Consider the following 16,685-nt stretch of genomic DNA (forward strand, 5'->3'; position numbering starts at 1 on the left):
AAGCTCGTACTGCTCGCCACACGACAGGCCAATAAATGGAGAGGAGAGTTGTTGGGGGAATGCATAGCGACTTTATTCAGAAAGCCAGCAGCCCGAGAAGATGGTGGACTCGTGTCCCAAAGAACCATCTTCCCGAATTAGAATTCGGGCTTCTTTTACAGTAAAAGGGGAGGGAGGGTGGCTGGTTGTTGCAATCCTCTTGGTGCAGGAATCCTTTGTTCTTGCAGCTGTCCAGGTAGGTCTGGTCACAATGCTCCTATAAACCTTCAAGAAGTATTATTCTCCGCCTGCAACTTTTTATCTCTATATGAATGGAAAAGTGTTATGCCTTTAAAGGTCAGAGCCTTGAGAATAGATTCTCCTGTGTATTTCAGGCTATAGGCAACATTCTTTTACAAAAGGTGCAGAGCCTGCACGACTAAGCCCCGGCAACAGAGCACAAAGGTTAGAGCTAAAGGAATAGATTCAATATGGAGTCAGGTTTGTTCTCTGTTACAGTAGAGCTGAAACACAAGAGGGTTGCCTGAGACTCTGCATAGGAGCAGTTAGAATTTCACATCTCCTACCCCACCCTGCACAGTCAGGCAACCACCCAACCCCCATCATGACAGGAGACTGGAAGTTATTCTCCAGCGAAATTGAACAAGACCAAGTTGCCAGGCACAGCCAAGGGTAGAATGATGGCCAGTTGAAGCCGGTGGGAAAGAGAGGCAGCTGCAGGCAGTGGGAGGTGGGCCAGCAAGTCCATCTGGTCCCAGTATGGGCACTGGTAGAAGGGGGATAATCACTTACAGAACGAGGGTCACCATACCTCCCAGTTTACCTGAGACCATCCACGTTTACACCCTTTATCTCAGTGTAAGTGTAGGTGGCACCCACTCTCAAGAGTATCGTGGTTTGTCTGAGAAGGACACAACAAACATCTCATCCTGCCCTGGACGCATAGCCTGAATCTAACCATATAAGGAAACATCCAGACAAACCCAAAATAAGGAACATTATTAATAAAAATAGACGGGAACAATGTTCTTTAAAATGTTAATATCATAAAAGACAAAAAGAGATGTGGAAAGACTCCAGATTAAAGATGTGACATCCAAATGCACTACTGGTCCTAGACTGGATCCTGTGCTGGGGGAGAAAAGATGCTGTAAGATCATCACTAGCTCCTTCGGCAAAATCGGAAGATGGACAATAGATTACACCTGTATCAATGTTAAACTTACTGAAGTTTATGACTAAGCCACTGTTAAGTAAAATAATATCTTTATTCTTAGAAAATAGCCTCTGGGGACTTTCCTGGTGGTTCAGTGGTTAAGAATCTACCTTCCAATGCAGGGGACTTAGGTTCGATCCCTGGTCGGGAAACTAAGATCCCACGTGCCGCAGGGCAGCTAAGCCCCGCGCGCCACAACTACTGAGCCTGTGCGCTCTGGAGCCCATGTGCCACAACTAGAGAGAAGCCCGCGTGCCGCAACAGAAGATTCTGCATGCCGCAACTAAGACCTGATGCAGCCAAATAAATAAGTAAATATTAAAAAAGAAAAAGAAAAGAAAATATCCTCTGAACTATTTAGGGGTAAAATGCATGATGTATGTAACTTACCCTCAAATGATTTTTAAAAATTACGTGTATAAATATATACATAGGGGCTTCCCTGGTGGCGCAGTGGTTGAGAGTCCGCCAGCTGATGCAGGGGACACGGGTTCGTGCCCCGGTCCGGGAAGATCCCACATGCCGCGGAGCGGCTGGGCCCGTGAGCCATGGCCACTGAGCCTGCGCGTCCGGAGCCTGTGATCCGCAACGGGAGAGGCCACAGCAGTGAGAGGCCTGCGTACCGCAAAAAAAAAAAAAAAAAAAAAAAAAAATATATATATATATATATATATACATAAACATAAACATTAAAATGTATGGAAAGAGAAAGAGAAGGAAAATGGGGCATAATAATAACAATAGGTGAATCTGGGTAAAAGGTATGCGGGTGTTGTTTGTACCATCCTTACATAGTTTGAGATTATTTTCAAAAACATTTGTGAAAAGTGTGATCACCTTATACATTAAGCACTTTGCAGTGTAGACATCTAAGAACTATTCCTTGCTTTCCTTTATAGCCGACTAGCTACATAAAAGCAAAGAAAGGGAGAGGGACAGAGGGGAAATGGTTTAGTCAACTGTGCAAAAACAATAGGAGAAAATGGTCTATAACCATTGACCAATTTTAACCATGTGGAATATGTGATGACATAAGTGAAAAAGTTTATAACAAACATGAAGGGAAGCAGATAAAACAAAACACCAGATGCCTAGTGATTATAGTCATATAAAAACATACAGATAATTAGAAATTAGTGTAATATGCCAGGTTTTATGTTCATCACATCTTTTTATTTCCATTTCAAGTTGTTTCAATACATGACACTTTAAAATTTTTTAATTAACACTTTTGTCCGCTGAAAAAATAGGCATACATGGTTTGCCTTTTAGTCAATTTCATACTCTAGAGGTTTAAGCCTTCCCTTTCAGTTCAGATACATTCTGAGCTTGCTCTGGGCTTTTTATAGACATAAAGGGTAGTGGAGGGGTCCCTGCTTTCTACTAGCTGTGAGGCCTTGAACAATTCAGTTTACCCATTTTCTGAAAAGATGGAATTGAGCTAAGGAATCTCTACCATCTTGCTGCTTGTTATGGGCTGAATTGTGTCCTCTAAAATTCATATGTTGCAGCCCTCACCCCCAATTCCTCAGAATGTGACTGTATTTTGGAGCAGGGCCTTTGAAGAGGTGACTAAGATAAAATGAAGTCATGTGGTTTGGTCCTAATGAAATATGACTGGTGTCCTAATAAGAAGAGGAGATTAGGACACAGATAGGAGCAGAAGGGAAAACCACGCGAAGACACAAAGAAAAGACAGCCGTCTACAAGCCAAGGAGAGAGGCCTCAGAAGAGACCACCCTGACGACACCTTGATCTCGGACTTCCAGCCTCCAGAACTGTGAGAAAATAGACTTCTACCGCTTGAGCCACCCAGTCTGTGGAACTTTGTTGTGGCAGCCCTAGCAATCTAGTAGACAGACTGCCCAAGCATTCTGATCCTGCACGGTCTCCTATTACGGTCCATCCTTTCCCAGGACATACACATGTCTGCCACAAGAGGGCCACGCTGCCCTAAGAGTGCCTCCTGGCCCCCAGGGCCACTGCAGACAGCAGAGGGGGCAGCTGGGTGCACAGGTGCACAGCTTGAAGCCTTGCAACCAAACTGGATCAACTCAAAAGGCGAGTCACTCTGGAAAGGCTCGTGTTGAATAAGGTGGCCAGAAACCCCGGAGTGAAAGGGCAAACCTCTGACCACCCCCAATGCCGGCTGCCTTAGACTGGCCTCCCCATCAGCTGTAAAGCAGGCTTGGCTGCTCTGTAAGTGATGCGTCGACACAAAGGAAGAAACACACTCAAAAGCAAGGCTCTCTCTCCAACTGCACGTACGTTGTGGACGCTGAAGACCTTCTGGAAAGTGAAGCCACAGATTCACTCACTATCAAAGCCAGAGGGCACTGAGTATCCACCTGCTTTTCTCAGGGCCCAATACAGTAACTGAAGCAAATATCAAATTTGATGACAGATGTATTCCTTGTGGGTTTTGACTGATGGGACCAACAAAAGGCATAACAACTAAATGCACTGCATGATCCTGAATAGGATTCTAGACCAGAAAAAACAAACAAAAATAGCTGTCCTGGAACATTATTGCGATGATTGATGAAATTTGAATAGATGGCAATATTTTGTGTTAAAATGCCTGATTTTGATCATTGTTCAATGGCGTATGAGAAGATGACCTTGTTCTCAGGAAATACATGATGGTTCAAGGGATGATTAGGCACAACAGCCAACTTACTTGCAGTGGTTCAGAAAATAAATAACATATATGCATATGGAATAGACACACATATAAATCAATGTGAATAATAAATAAAACATGGAATAGTAAAGCAAGTAGAGAAAATTGCAAATAATTGGTGGATTTAGGTAAAGGGTATAATGGGAGTACCCTATACTATTCCTGAAACTTTTCTGTAAGTTTGAAATTATAACAAAAGAAAAAGCTACCTTCCAAAATCCCAACCACCTCTGGAAAATTTTTGCTGAGAGTAGATGCTTCTTAATGATAGCAAGAAAATGCAAAAATGCTCCTTTGACTCACCAGATGGTATCATGGGCTCGGTAACCAGGATTTCACTGATGACCAAGGCAGGAGTTTAACACACTAGTGATGAAGGGGTGTTGAGATGTATCTGGATTCACCTCCCCTGAGCCCCAGACGATGGGGCACAGCCTTGGAATGTCGTTGAGACACGGTCACACCTACTCATTCATCCTCACTCTGGTTATGCATGAAAAGTGGTCATGCCTGTGACCTCAGGGATGCAGCAATGAGTCATGATCCCAGCAGGCACCATCCTCAGGACCAAGTTTGGAGAAGTCTCTTTCACAGTTATAATTTCTTGTGGCTTTCACTCTAGCCATGCTATTCATATTTCTGCTCTGTGCTTCTCTTTAAGATATCATTAAACAGACCTACTGCCATGCTCAAGTTGGGTCAGCCTACATCTCAACCACCCACTTTTGTTTTGGAAATAGATTTCCAAGTGGTTTGATGTATCATCGAGCCACAGTTGGCCAACTGGCATGCTCATTTTGCCCTAAAAGGAAGATGTTCCAGACCCCAATTTGTACCAGTAGGAAATGGATCGCAAGGAATTAGGCACAAACACCCATGAAGGCATTTCTAATAGAACTACACAGTCACAGATTTAAACCTACATCTGGTATACCCACTGTTTTTATGGGTCTTTATCTACTTCCTTATTGCTATCAAGAGGAACTAATTGAACTATGTCACAAGAGAAGATGTTCTATCTTCTGAAGTTTACCAACTTCTCAGCTTTGACCTAAAATTGGGACAGATGATATCCCAAACTATTTTATCATCTATTTTCAGATTCTGCACTCAGGGATACTAAGACTGTACACTTTAAGCCCTAACTTTCAACTCTCAGACCTAAATTCCACATAAAGTTTTCTAATGAAAGTTCTAATAATAGCTGGTTTGCAGAAGATTGCCATTGTTTGGAAGGCATATAGTGTTACTGAGTCCAAGCACATACTGCTTGCCGCACAACAGCCAATAAATTGACAGATGAGCTGTTAGGGCAAGGAATAGTGACTTTATTCAGAAAGCCAGCAGCCAGAGAAGATGGTGGACTCGTGTCCCAAAGAACCATCTACCCCAGTTAGAGTTCAGGCTTCTTTTATACTAAAAGGGGAGGGGATGTGGCTGGTTGTTGCCCACTTCCTGGTGCCGGAATCATTTGTTCTTGCAGCTGTCCAGATACGTCTGGTCACAATGTTCCTATAAACCTCCAACAAGACAATTATTTTCTTTTCTGCAACTTTTTAAATTCTATACGAATGGAAAAGTGTTAATACCTTTAAAGGTCAGAGCCTTGAGAATGGGCTCTCCTGTATATTTCAGGCTATAGGCAACATTCTTTTACAAAAGGTGCAAAGCCTGCATGACCAAGCCCCGGCAACAGAGCACAAAGGTTAGAGCTAAAGGAATAGATTCAATATGGAGTCAGGTTTGTTCCTCTCTGGTACAATTCCCCACTGTCAATGTCCATTCCACCATTTTGCGGGAAAAGGGGTGACAACCGCTCTGCTGAACGGGGGCGATGTGGGGGTGATTGTGGAATGGAACTGATCAACTTGGGTCAGGAAGTATTGCCAGGTTTGGGCAACCATGGCTCCCCTTTTTATGGCCCTGTCACAACACTTAGACAAGCACTTGAACATAAACATAAATTCCAGCACTTGGTATAAGGATACCCAGGATGCTCTGCTCTGTGCTATCTCTTTTTTTTTGCGGTACGCGGGCCTCTCACTGTTGTGGCCTCTCCCGTTGCGGAGCACAGGCTCCGGACGCTCAGGCTCAGCGGCCATGGCTCACGGGCCCAGCCGCTCCGCGGCATGTGGGATCTTCCCGGACCGGGGCTCGAACCCGTGTCCCCTGCATCGGCAGGCGGACTCTCAACCACTGCGCCACCAGGGAAGCCCTGTGCTATCTTTATATCCTGCCAAACATTTCAGAAAGGGGGATTATTTCCCCCCTTGGTCCTTTCCAATGAATGGCTGTCTCCAGTGTAGTGAAACAAAAGAGAAGACCAAAAGTCATCATTACTTATCTGGTAGGAGGCTTGGCTCAAAACAGCAACTTAAGATCTTCTAATGGCTCACAAGACCAAGTCCCCTTTTCTTTCTTCTGTCCAGTTTCTGGAGGAGCGAATTTTCCTCAGGTCTGGTGAATCCATGGCCTTACATCCTGGGTAACCTAACAGAGGAGGGAGTGTTTAGCAGGACCTCATACGGTCCTGTCCGCTTAGCTGCAAGTTGATGTTCGGGTCCTTGTTCTCTCCAGGTTTTGAGGAGGACTCATCTCTGTGCTAGAAGGGATGCAGGAGCACCTCAGCTGGGTAGGCAGACCTACTGGAAGCAAACTTTTGAACAGAAGTTAGTATACTGCTAGAGTCTTAACATGATTGGCAACTGCCAGGTCCTTTAAGACGTCCTACAGATTCTCCCACACAGGCAGACACCTGGAATGGCCTAGCATACAATATTTCAAAAGGGCTTAATTTAAGCTTGCTTCTGGGAGCCACTCTGATCCATCTCAGGGCAACTGGCAAGGCTTTATCCCAAGTTAAATTAGTCTCTTGACATATTTTAACAATTTTTTTTTTTTTTTTTTTTTTTTTTTTTTGCGGTACGCGGGCCTCTCACTGTTGTGGCCTCTCCCGTTGCGGAGCACAGGCTCCGGACGCGCAGGCTCAGCGGCCATGGCTCACGGGCCCAGCCGCTCCGCGGCATGTGGGATCCTCTCGGACCGGGGCACGAACCCGTGTCCCCTGCATCGGCAGGCGGACTCTCAACCACTGCGCCACCAGGGAAGCCCAGCAATATTCTTTTTACTGGTTGTTTTTTGGCTGCACCACATGGCTTGCGGGATCTTAGTTCCCCGACTAGGGATGGAACCCGTGCCCGCTGCAGTGGAAGCGTGGAGTCTTAACCACTGAACTGCCAGGAAATTCCCAGCAATGTTCTTTTTAAATGTATGATTCATTTTCTCAGTTTTTCCTGTTGATTGTGGTCTCCAGGATGAACGTAGTTTCCAACCAACATGCAGAGCTTTAGATACCTGTCGGGTTAGAGTGCCGAGAAAAGCAGGCCCATTGTCACTTTGAAGGGTGTTGGGCCATGCAAATCGGGGGATAATTACCTTAAGGAGAGCTTTCACTGCTTCAGAGGTTTTTATTGTCTGGGTGGAATATGCTCCCACCCATCCTGAAAAAGTGTCCACAGACACTAACAAGTATCTTCAGTTTCCTGCAGCTCATCTACCTGCCAGTAGGTTCTCCGTGGGGCAGGTTCCTGTATAAAGTACTGAGTTCCCATGGGGGGTGCTGTATGAAGCAGCGGTCTTTGCATTCGTTTTAGCACAAATCATACAGTTCTGAGGGACTCGTTGGATGGCCCTTTGTAGGTTAGGCCCCATTTTATACTTCTGAATCCATTGTGAGGTGGCATCTCTCCCGTAATGGGTACTATTATGAATGTGCCTCAGGACGGGGTCCAAGCCTCGGGATAAAAAAACAATTCCTCATGCACTACATTTCCAGCTGGGCGAGGTGTGATCAAGAGTGGATCCTCACTCTTTAGCCCTTTCTTTGTCCTCTTCTGAATACACCGGCTGGTATTTTGACAGATGGAGCTGAGGAAGAAGTGACCCTCTCACGGCTTGATAATCGCCTTCTTTGCAGCTTGGTCAGCTAATTGGTTTCCTTTTATTATATGAGTTTTGCCTCTTTGGTGGCCTGGGCGGTGCATTACGGCCTCTTGTGAGGGCTTATGAAATGCTTCTAACAGTGACAGGATTTCAGAAGTGTGTTTTATGTCCTTATTATTTGAAGTAAGGAGGCCCCTCTCTTTCCAGATTGCCCCATGAGCGTGCACCATGGAGAATGCAGAGCGGGAGTCTGTGTATATATTCACCCACATTCCTTCAGCAATAAAGACAGTGCTTGTCAGAGCAAAGATTTCTGCCTTTTGGGCTGAGCTCCCTGGGGCCAAGGCTCTCCTCTCAGCAGTCTTCTCTGGGGTTATCACTGCGTACCCAGGGCATCGCCTACCTGGTCCCCATCAGTGAACAGTTCCAAATCTGGCTGGCCAAGCCTTGGTCTGCTAGAGCACACTGGGTCCATGATGTTCAGGCAGTCGTGCTCTGAGGATTGCGTGGCTTCAGTCGGGAGCAATGCAGCTGGATTTAGGGCTGAAGTGACCTGGAGTCTTACGCTGGGATTGTCTAAGAGAATGGTTTGGTACTTTCCCATTCTCCCAGAGGTCAGCCAATAGCCCCCTTTTTTGTTCCAGTAAAGAAAGGAAATAGTGAGGGACACACACAGTGGTAGGTTGCCCCAGGGTATATTTCTCAGCTTCCTGAAGTATGTCACAAGTAGCAGCTACAGCTCGAAGGCAAGGGGGCCACCCTTAATGATAGGATCTAGCTGCTTTGAGTTGAGGGATGTTGCCCAGAGCTTGAATTAACACCCAGAGACTTATGTCTTGTTCTTCAATGGACATACAATTTTTTAAAAAATAAATTTATTTATTTTATTTATTTATTTTTGGCTGCGTTAGGTCTTCGTTGCTGTGTGTGGGCTTTCTCTAGTTGCGGTGAGCAGGGGCTACTCTTCGTTGCGGTGCGTGGGCTTCTTGTTGTGGTGGCTTCTCTTGTTGCAGAGCATGGCCTCTACGCACGCGGGCTTCAGTAGTTGTGGTACACGGGCTCAGTAGTTGTGGCGCATGGGCTTAGTTGCTCAGCAGCATATGGCATTTTCTTGGACCAGGGTTCAAACCCATGTCCCCTGCTTTGGCAGGCGGATTCCTAACCACTGCACCACCAGGGAAGTCCACATTATTTTTGCAAGGCAACCTGAGTTTGGAGGTAACACACACACTGGATCTGAAGATGCTGCTTTGCCAGGATTTCTACGTGATGTCCGTGTGACGCTAAGAACAATTCCAGGGCATCTCAGAGCTAACAAGCTGATGTTCCCAAGGCTGCATTTGGGGCACTAGTTTGCTGAGTCACTTGCAGTGCTGTTCTGCAGCTGCCTCTTAGGACCTAATAAGACCCAGTTGTTAAATTTTCAGGAATTTGGGGAGCTGGTTGACACTGCACTGGTGGCTTGAAATCAGCCAGGTGGGAATATTTATACCAGAGGAATTGACAAACACCATAAACACAGTTCAGGACATTTGCCCCTTGAAAGTCAGGTGTTCAACTGCCATGGCATTACCTGTGAAATAATATAGATCCATCTCTCCAGTGGCAGATGTTGAGGGAGAGAAACTTTTGATGTCTTTTCTTCAGACTCTGCAAACTCAAAGAAGAGAATCAGGCTTCCCAAGTATGTTATGTAAAATGGTACCCTAAATTTAAATGCTCAGCTTAAAAAAAAAATTAGACTAGAATCAGAGTATATAGCCTGAGAAAATGGCTTGTTTTGATGTCCAGTTGGCTCAAGAAGTTTCTGAAAATTAATTTATGATAAATTGCCTTATAAAGTTAACATAACTCCCAAAATGTTATGGGGCCATTTCAAAAACTGGGGAAGTCAGCCAGTAAATTAAAGTGTAGCTCTGTAAAGGAAGAAAGAGATTTATCTCAACAATAGTTGAGACCCAGCTGGAGGAATTGGTCTTTATTTTAGTGGAAAGGGAGATAGCAATCCCTAGCTAATTTCAAGATTTATTTTTCCCCCTGAAATAATAGCTGACCATAGGCTCTGTTGTTCTTGGCTAAGTTTTCTACAAACAAGAATTTTGCAGCTGCAATGACCTAACTTGGGAAACAATTTGATAACGTTTTGTAGAAAACACAAAACATTTGTTTTATTCTTTCTGAAGACCAGCAGCGGGACTAGGGGGAGAGCATAATATTTTGCCTTGAAACAGAAAAAAAGTTAATAACATCAGTGGCTGGAAGAACATTTCAGTTCAAATAAAGGTCATCTAAAGCCCGTGAAGTGTTGTCTTTCAAACCAGTAATGAACACGCCTCACACAACCAGCTAAAATCCTGGATCCATTCAGTTGGTTATTAGGGCATAAGTGGAGACCTTTATCATACAGCAAATAGCTCGCTAGTTTTGACGAAAACAGCAGAAACAGTGGTTAGCTGCAAAAACAGACGTGTTTTAGAAGAACCAGGAGAACACTTCTTGATGTGGTTGGAAAAAAAGAAAAGCTGCTTGCAGTGACTCGGATTTCATTTGGATGATTGCAGACAATCGAAATTAGGCAACATTACTGCTGATAGTTTGTTAAAATATATACACATATATATATCAGCTCAGCTATCAGCAGAATGCCCTCCCAAAGCTGATTGAATATGTACCAGTGAAGTTATTTGAAGTAACTTGATACACTGTGTCATAGGACATGTAGATTAAAACCATGGCTGCTTGAGTTAAATAGTCCAGGTTTAAATCCTTCATGACCCATTAGCTATGTGATCTCAGCAAAGAGATGATCTCTCTCAGCCTCACACGCTTCATCTGTAAGCTAGAGATGTATTAGTTCCCAAAACATGTTGTCAGGGTTAAATTATGTGCTTACGATGGTCGGTGCTTAATAAATATCAGCCGTTATTTTTTGCCTGTAGCCTGACTTACTGTAAGCACTTGTGTTGACTTGGAGTCCCCAGAAGCAGACCCTGAGGCAAGGGTTCAATTACAAGTATCATTGGCGCTCTGCATCCATGGGCTCCACCAACCGCAGATTAAAAATATGTGGGGGAAAAAATTGGGGGGACTTCCCTGGTGGTAAGGCTGTGTGCTCCCAATGCAGGCGGCTCCGGTTTGATCCCTGGTCAGGGAGCTAGATTCTGCATGCCACAACTAAGAGCCCACATGCTGCAACTAAGAGCCCACACTCATCAACGAAGATCCTGTGTGCTGCAACTAAGACCCAGCACAGCCAAGTAAAGAAATACATTTTTTTAAAATAATAATAATTAAAATTTTTTTAATAAATAAATTTATAAAAAAATTAAAAAGGCTTCCCCGGTGGCAGAGTGGTTAAGAATCCGCCTGCCAATGCAGGGGACACGGGTTCGAGCCCTGGTCTGGGAAGATCCCACATGCCGCCGAGCAACTAAGCCTGTGCACTGCAACTACCGAGCCCACGTGCTGCAACTACTGAAGCCCATGTGCCATACTGAAGCCCACGCACCTAGAGCCCCTGCTCCACAACAAGAGAAGCCACCGGAATGAGAAGCCCACACACGGCAACAAAGACACAACACAGCCAAAATAAATTTATAAAAAATAATAATAATAATTTTTTTAAATATTTGGGGGAAAAAAATTGGGGAGGATTCCCTGGCAGTCCAGTGGTTAGGACTCCATGTTTTCACTGCTGAGGGTGCAGGTTTGATCCCTGGTCCAGGAACTAAGATCGCACAAGCCTCACAGTGTGGTCAAAAAAAAAAAAAAAGGAAAAAAATTCCAGAAAGTTCCAAAAAGCAAAACTTGAATTTGCCCATGCTCAGGCAACAATTTACATTGTATTTACCACTATTTACACAGAATTCTATTAGGTATTATAAGTAATCTGGGGACGATTGAAAGTGTAAGGGAGGATGTGCGTAGCTTACATGCAAACACAACACCATTTTATAGAAGGGACTTGAGCACTTGGGGAGGGGTCCTGGAGCCAACACCCCGTGTATACTGAGGGATGACTGCAGTGTATTTGGGAGAGGATCCAAGACACCAGTAGATGGGTGGAGATGTGGGGCAGGAAGGGAAGGCAGTGAATCATGGGCAACTGGGGCTCACTGCATCTGGGGCCTCTCGGAGACAGAGCAGGATGCCCCACAGAGACATCCCACCTGGGGCGAGGAAGCTGGGTTCTTATCCACCAACTCCCTGTCCATCTCTGGTTGAAGGCAGCTCCAAGGGCAGCCTTCAGGGTTAGAGGAACGTGTTCAGGGAACACTGGAGGGGCACTGGTAGAGCTTCTAGAACCTGCATTGTTGTTTTCTGATCATTACATGAGCTGAAGTTCCTCTACATATGTAACAGGTCAACCCTACAGCGATAATAATGCAACAAAACAAAACAAAAAAACTGTATTCATTCTATGCTGGTTTTAATGGAGGTACTAAGAGAAGAAATAATGTAACAAAAAAAATTTGTAAGTTCCCCTCAAATCAACACAGCACTGGGAATAAAATGTGGAGTTTAAACCCTAATTCTGCTTTGAATCACTTACTTCTTCCTCAGTACCTACCACCTGAAGCTAGAAATGTATCTAATGTTTTTCATAGTGCTGTGCAATAGTTAAGTTTTCACGAAAAAGGAAAAAAATCCCTCTTTTTCCAAAAATCACAAAGTTTTAACAGCTGCAATAACATGCCTCCCCAGTAACTGAAACCACTCAAGTTTTTAGGAAAAATAACGTATTAAGACTTTCCCATGCATTGAGTCAAAGGTTCAGATACTAAAGTGGTAATTAACACCTATAAACTCCATTCCTAAATTGAGAAATTTATCTGTTACATAATCTGATCATTTGTGTCTTTTTCATGTGAAAAGAGGAAAGTCCGTATATATGGCCAACATTTCCAAAATAAATAACTGCCTCAGAGAAAAAGACTGAATGATTTGACCACATATTATATAGACTTTTTTGTGCTACAAAAAATAAAGCCCAAAAAACAAAAAAACCTAAGAGCAACAACAACCCCCAAAGAATGTTAGATGCTAATCAAAAACGGAGGGAAAGCTTGCATATTGGATAAAAGACAAAGTACTACATAAAGATCACAAATCAATCCAAAAGGACAGATATCCGATAGAAAAGCGGACAAACAACAAAAGCAACTGAGAATTTTATCTGTTACAGAGTGTGACCATGTGCGATATTTTCAAATGAAAAGAAAAAGCCATATATAAGCAGCCCAGGTTTCCAAAGCAAATAATTATACTTTAGAGTTTGATATGAAATGTTAAGGAGGAAGGTGCATGGCCAAAAAACATGAAAAGGTGTTCAAGCTCATCATTCATCAAATACTGCAAATATAAAATGAGAAAGTGGTACCTCCCAGCTAATTGGTGAAGGTTAAAAAGATCGTTAAGTACCTACCTACCACTGATGTGGGTCCAGGATCTGGACAGCCATACACTATTCCTAGGAATGTTACATTTCTAGAAGGCAGACTGACAACATACTGCATATTTCTTTGGATAGCTCAGGAACTTCGACCTAGCCACTTTACTTACAGGAATTCAGCCTAAGAAAATAATTGGACAAATGTCTGAACATGTTCTCAATGGATGCTGTATCAGTTTGGGCTTTCCAGAGAAACAGAACTAATATTATATATATATTGAGAGTGAGAGCGGGAGCGAGAGAGCGAGAGAGCGAGAGACAGAGATGAATTGAGAGTAAGGAACTGGCTTATGCCATTGTTGGGGCTGGTAAGCCTGAAATCCGTAGAGCGGACTGGCATTCAGGTAAGAGTTGATTTGCAGCTTCGAGTCTGAAATCCATCAGGGCAGGTCTGCAGGCTGGCAATTCAGGCAGGATTTCTACTGTTACAGCCTCGAGGCGAAATCCCTCTCCAGGAAACCTCAGTTTTTGATGTTACAGCCTTTAGTTGATTGGACACAGCCCATCCACATTAGGGAGAGCAATCAACTCCTCAAGGAGTGTTTGACCAAGACACTGGGCACTGCAGCCGAGCCACGTTGACCCATAAAATTAACCACCACGGATGGTCATGCCTGCTGCTTTACAGAGAAAACAGGAATCATCAAAAGACACTCTGAACTTCCACCTGGAGTTCCTAGTCCAACACCCCTTTTCCCTTCCCAGGTCTCCTCACCAACATTTGAGTCTGTTTACCACATGCCCTTTCTTTCTTTTTTTTTTTCTCTTCTTTAAAAATTATTTTGGAGTATAGTTGATTTACAATGTTGTGTTAGTTTCAGGTATACAGCAAAGTGATTCAGTTATACGTACACATATATTCACTCTTTTTTAGATTCTTTTCCCATATAGCCCATTACAGAGTATTGAGTAGAGTTCCCTGTGCTATACAGTAGGTCATTATTAGTTATTGATTTTATATATAGTGGTGTGTTTGTGTCAATCCTGATCTCCCAAGTTATCCCTTCCTCCCCTTAACCACCTGGTAACCAGAAGTTTGTTTTCTACATCTGTAGATAAGTTCATTTGTAGCCTTTCTTTAGATTCCACATATAAACAATATAATATGATTTTTGTCTTTCTCTGTCTGACTTACTCTAGGTCCACCCATGTAGCTGCAGATGGCATTATTTCATTCTTTTTTATGGCTGAGTAATATTCCATTGTATATATGTACCACATCTTCTTTATCCATTCATCTGTTGATGGACACTTAGGTTGCTTCCATGTCACACATGCCCTTTCTTGAAGCATTTTTCTTAGCTCCAAGATTCCACTTGCTTCCGGGTTTTCCACTTCTTTACTCCTTCTTAGCCTCTTGAAGGGATCCTCTTCAAATTCACATCCTTGAATTAGTGGGGGTCCGCAGGTTCTGTCCTAAGTCCTCTTCTCTTTCCACCCTCTGGGCCACCTACAATCACATTCAGAGGCACATAGCAGGCACCCGCCAATAGCTTAAGCAAATATGATGGGGTCTAGAGATAGGCAGGTCAGGGCTGGTTGGCGGACCCTGATTCCTCCCCACTCTCATTCTGCCGACCTTAGTTTGCGGCTCTGGAGCCCCTGCTCACGAGATGCCTGCTGCCAGTGTCTCCCCACCAACTGTTTGGAATCTGATTCATTCACTTATTCAACAGATATCTATTCACAACCTACTATGTGCCAACACTCTTCTGCACTGAGAATACAGACATGAAAATATATATAAAAATCCTTGTTCTTGTGGAGCTTATAGTCAGATGGGGGAAAACTGAAAGTAAGTAAGATAAACAAGTGAAAAATGCCCTGTGTCAGATTGGGTGATGGGTGCTGTGGAGAAGAATGAAGCAGAGGGAACCGTTGCTTCTTGCTGTGCATTTTCTCCTATTACACATAGGTTTTGGGGTGGCGTGGACCAAACATTTTTGTTTGGGGACTTATTTAGCAGTATTGAGTCTCTTATAGCCCTACTCAGCAGCCTTCCATACTCTCTACTCTTTATATTTATTTCTGAATTTATAAAAGCCCCCAAACTGCGTATAATATGAGTCTTTAAGCATGGGTAAAACTACCCCAATGAATGGTTTGGAAGGTGTGTTAGGGAATGCAGATGCTCCAGAATTCAACATAGTTTTTTTAAGCAGCAAGTTACATCCCCCTGCAACCCCCCTGCAATCCCCCTGCAATCCCCCCTACAATCCACCCTGTAATTCCCCTGCAATCCCCCTTGCAACCCCCCTGCAATCCCTCCTACAAGCCCCCTGCAATCCCTCCTACAACCCCCCTGCAATCTCTCCTACAACCCCCCTGCAATTCCTCCCACAATCCCCCTACAACCCCCCTGCAATCCCTCCCACAATCCCCCTGCAATCCCTCCTACAACCCCCCTGCAATCCACCCTGCAATCCCCCCTACAACCCCCCTGCAATCTCTCCTACAACCCCCCTGCAATCCCCCCTACAATCCCCCTGCAATCCCCCCTATAATCTCTCCTGCAATTCTCCCTACAATCTGCCCTACAATCCCCCTGCAATCCCCCCTACAATCCACCCTGTAATTCCCCTACAATCCCCCTTGCAACTCCCCTGCAATCCCTCCTACAAGCCCCCTGCAATCCCTCCTACAACACCCCCTGCAATCCTCTGAAGCTTTTTACCCGAGTCCTTTCTTGCCTCTCCAGTGCTTTTGCCCTTCAGATGGACCGTAAACATAATTTCTTGAACACTACTAGAGAGACTTCGAGACAATAAGTTCGGTCTTAACCAGCTCTCACAGATGTTTGATCATGCTTGCTTGTACAGAATTCCCCCATTTTAAAAAAGGAATGTCATAAAAAAATTTTTCCATAGAATTAAATAATATTAAGATGGAAAAAAATTAAAAAGCACAGGGCATCGGAAGGCTGGGGTTGTGTGGTAACTTTAGACAGGGTGGTCAGGAGAGGCTTCACAGAGGAGGTGACATCTGAGCAGAGAACCAAGGGAAGTGATGGGACAAGGATCTGGATGGCTTCCTGGCACAGGGGAGCATGCTGATGACGGAATACGATGATAGCCATGGTTTTAAAAATCACAGGAATACAAAACTATATCTATTGATAGATCAGTCGTGTGTGTGTGGGGGGGGGGTGGTGTGTAAATGTACAAACTCTGGAAGGACACATTTCAAACCAATGATAGGGTTTCATTTTGGTGAGGGGCAAAGAACTGCAGGGGAGTGAAGTTGAAATTTTCTGTTTTGTTTTGTTGTTTTTAAGTAAGAGAAAGTACTCCCAGGTAATCTGTGTAATTAAAATTTTTTCAAGTCACCTTTTAAAATGACTGGATTAAAAGGCAATGGGCAATGAGGGGGGAATACTTATTTTCTTTCTTATA

Source organism: Aethalodelphis obliquidens, unplaced genomic scaffold (genome assembly GCF_003676395.1).
Source record: "Aethalodelphis obliquidens isolate GAN/ISIS:26980383/991018 unplaced genomic scaffold, ASM367639v1 scaffold18, whole genome shotgun sequence".
Taxonomy (NCBI): Eukaryota; Metazoa; Chordata; class Mammalia; order Artiodactyla; family Delphinidae; genus Aethalodelphis; species Aethalodelphis obliquidens.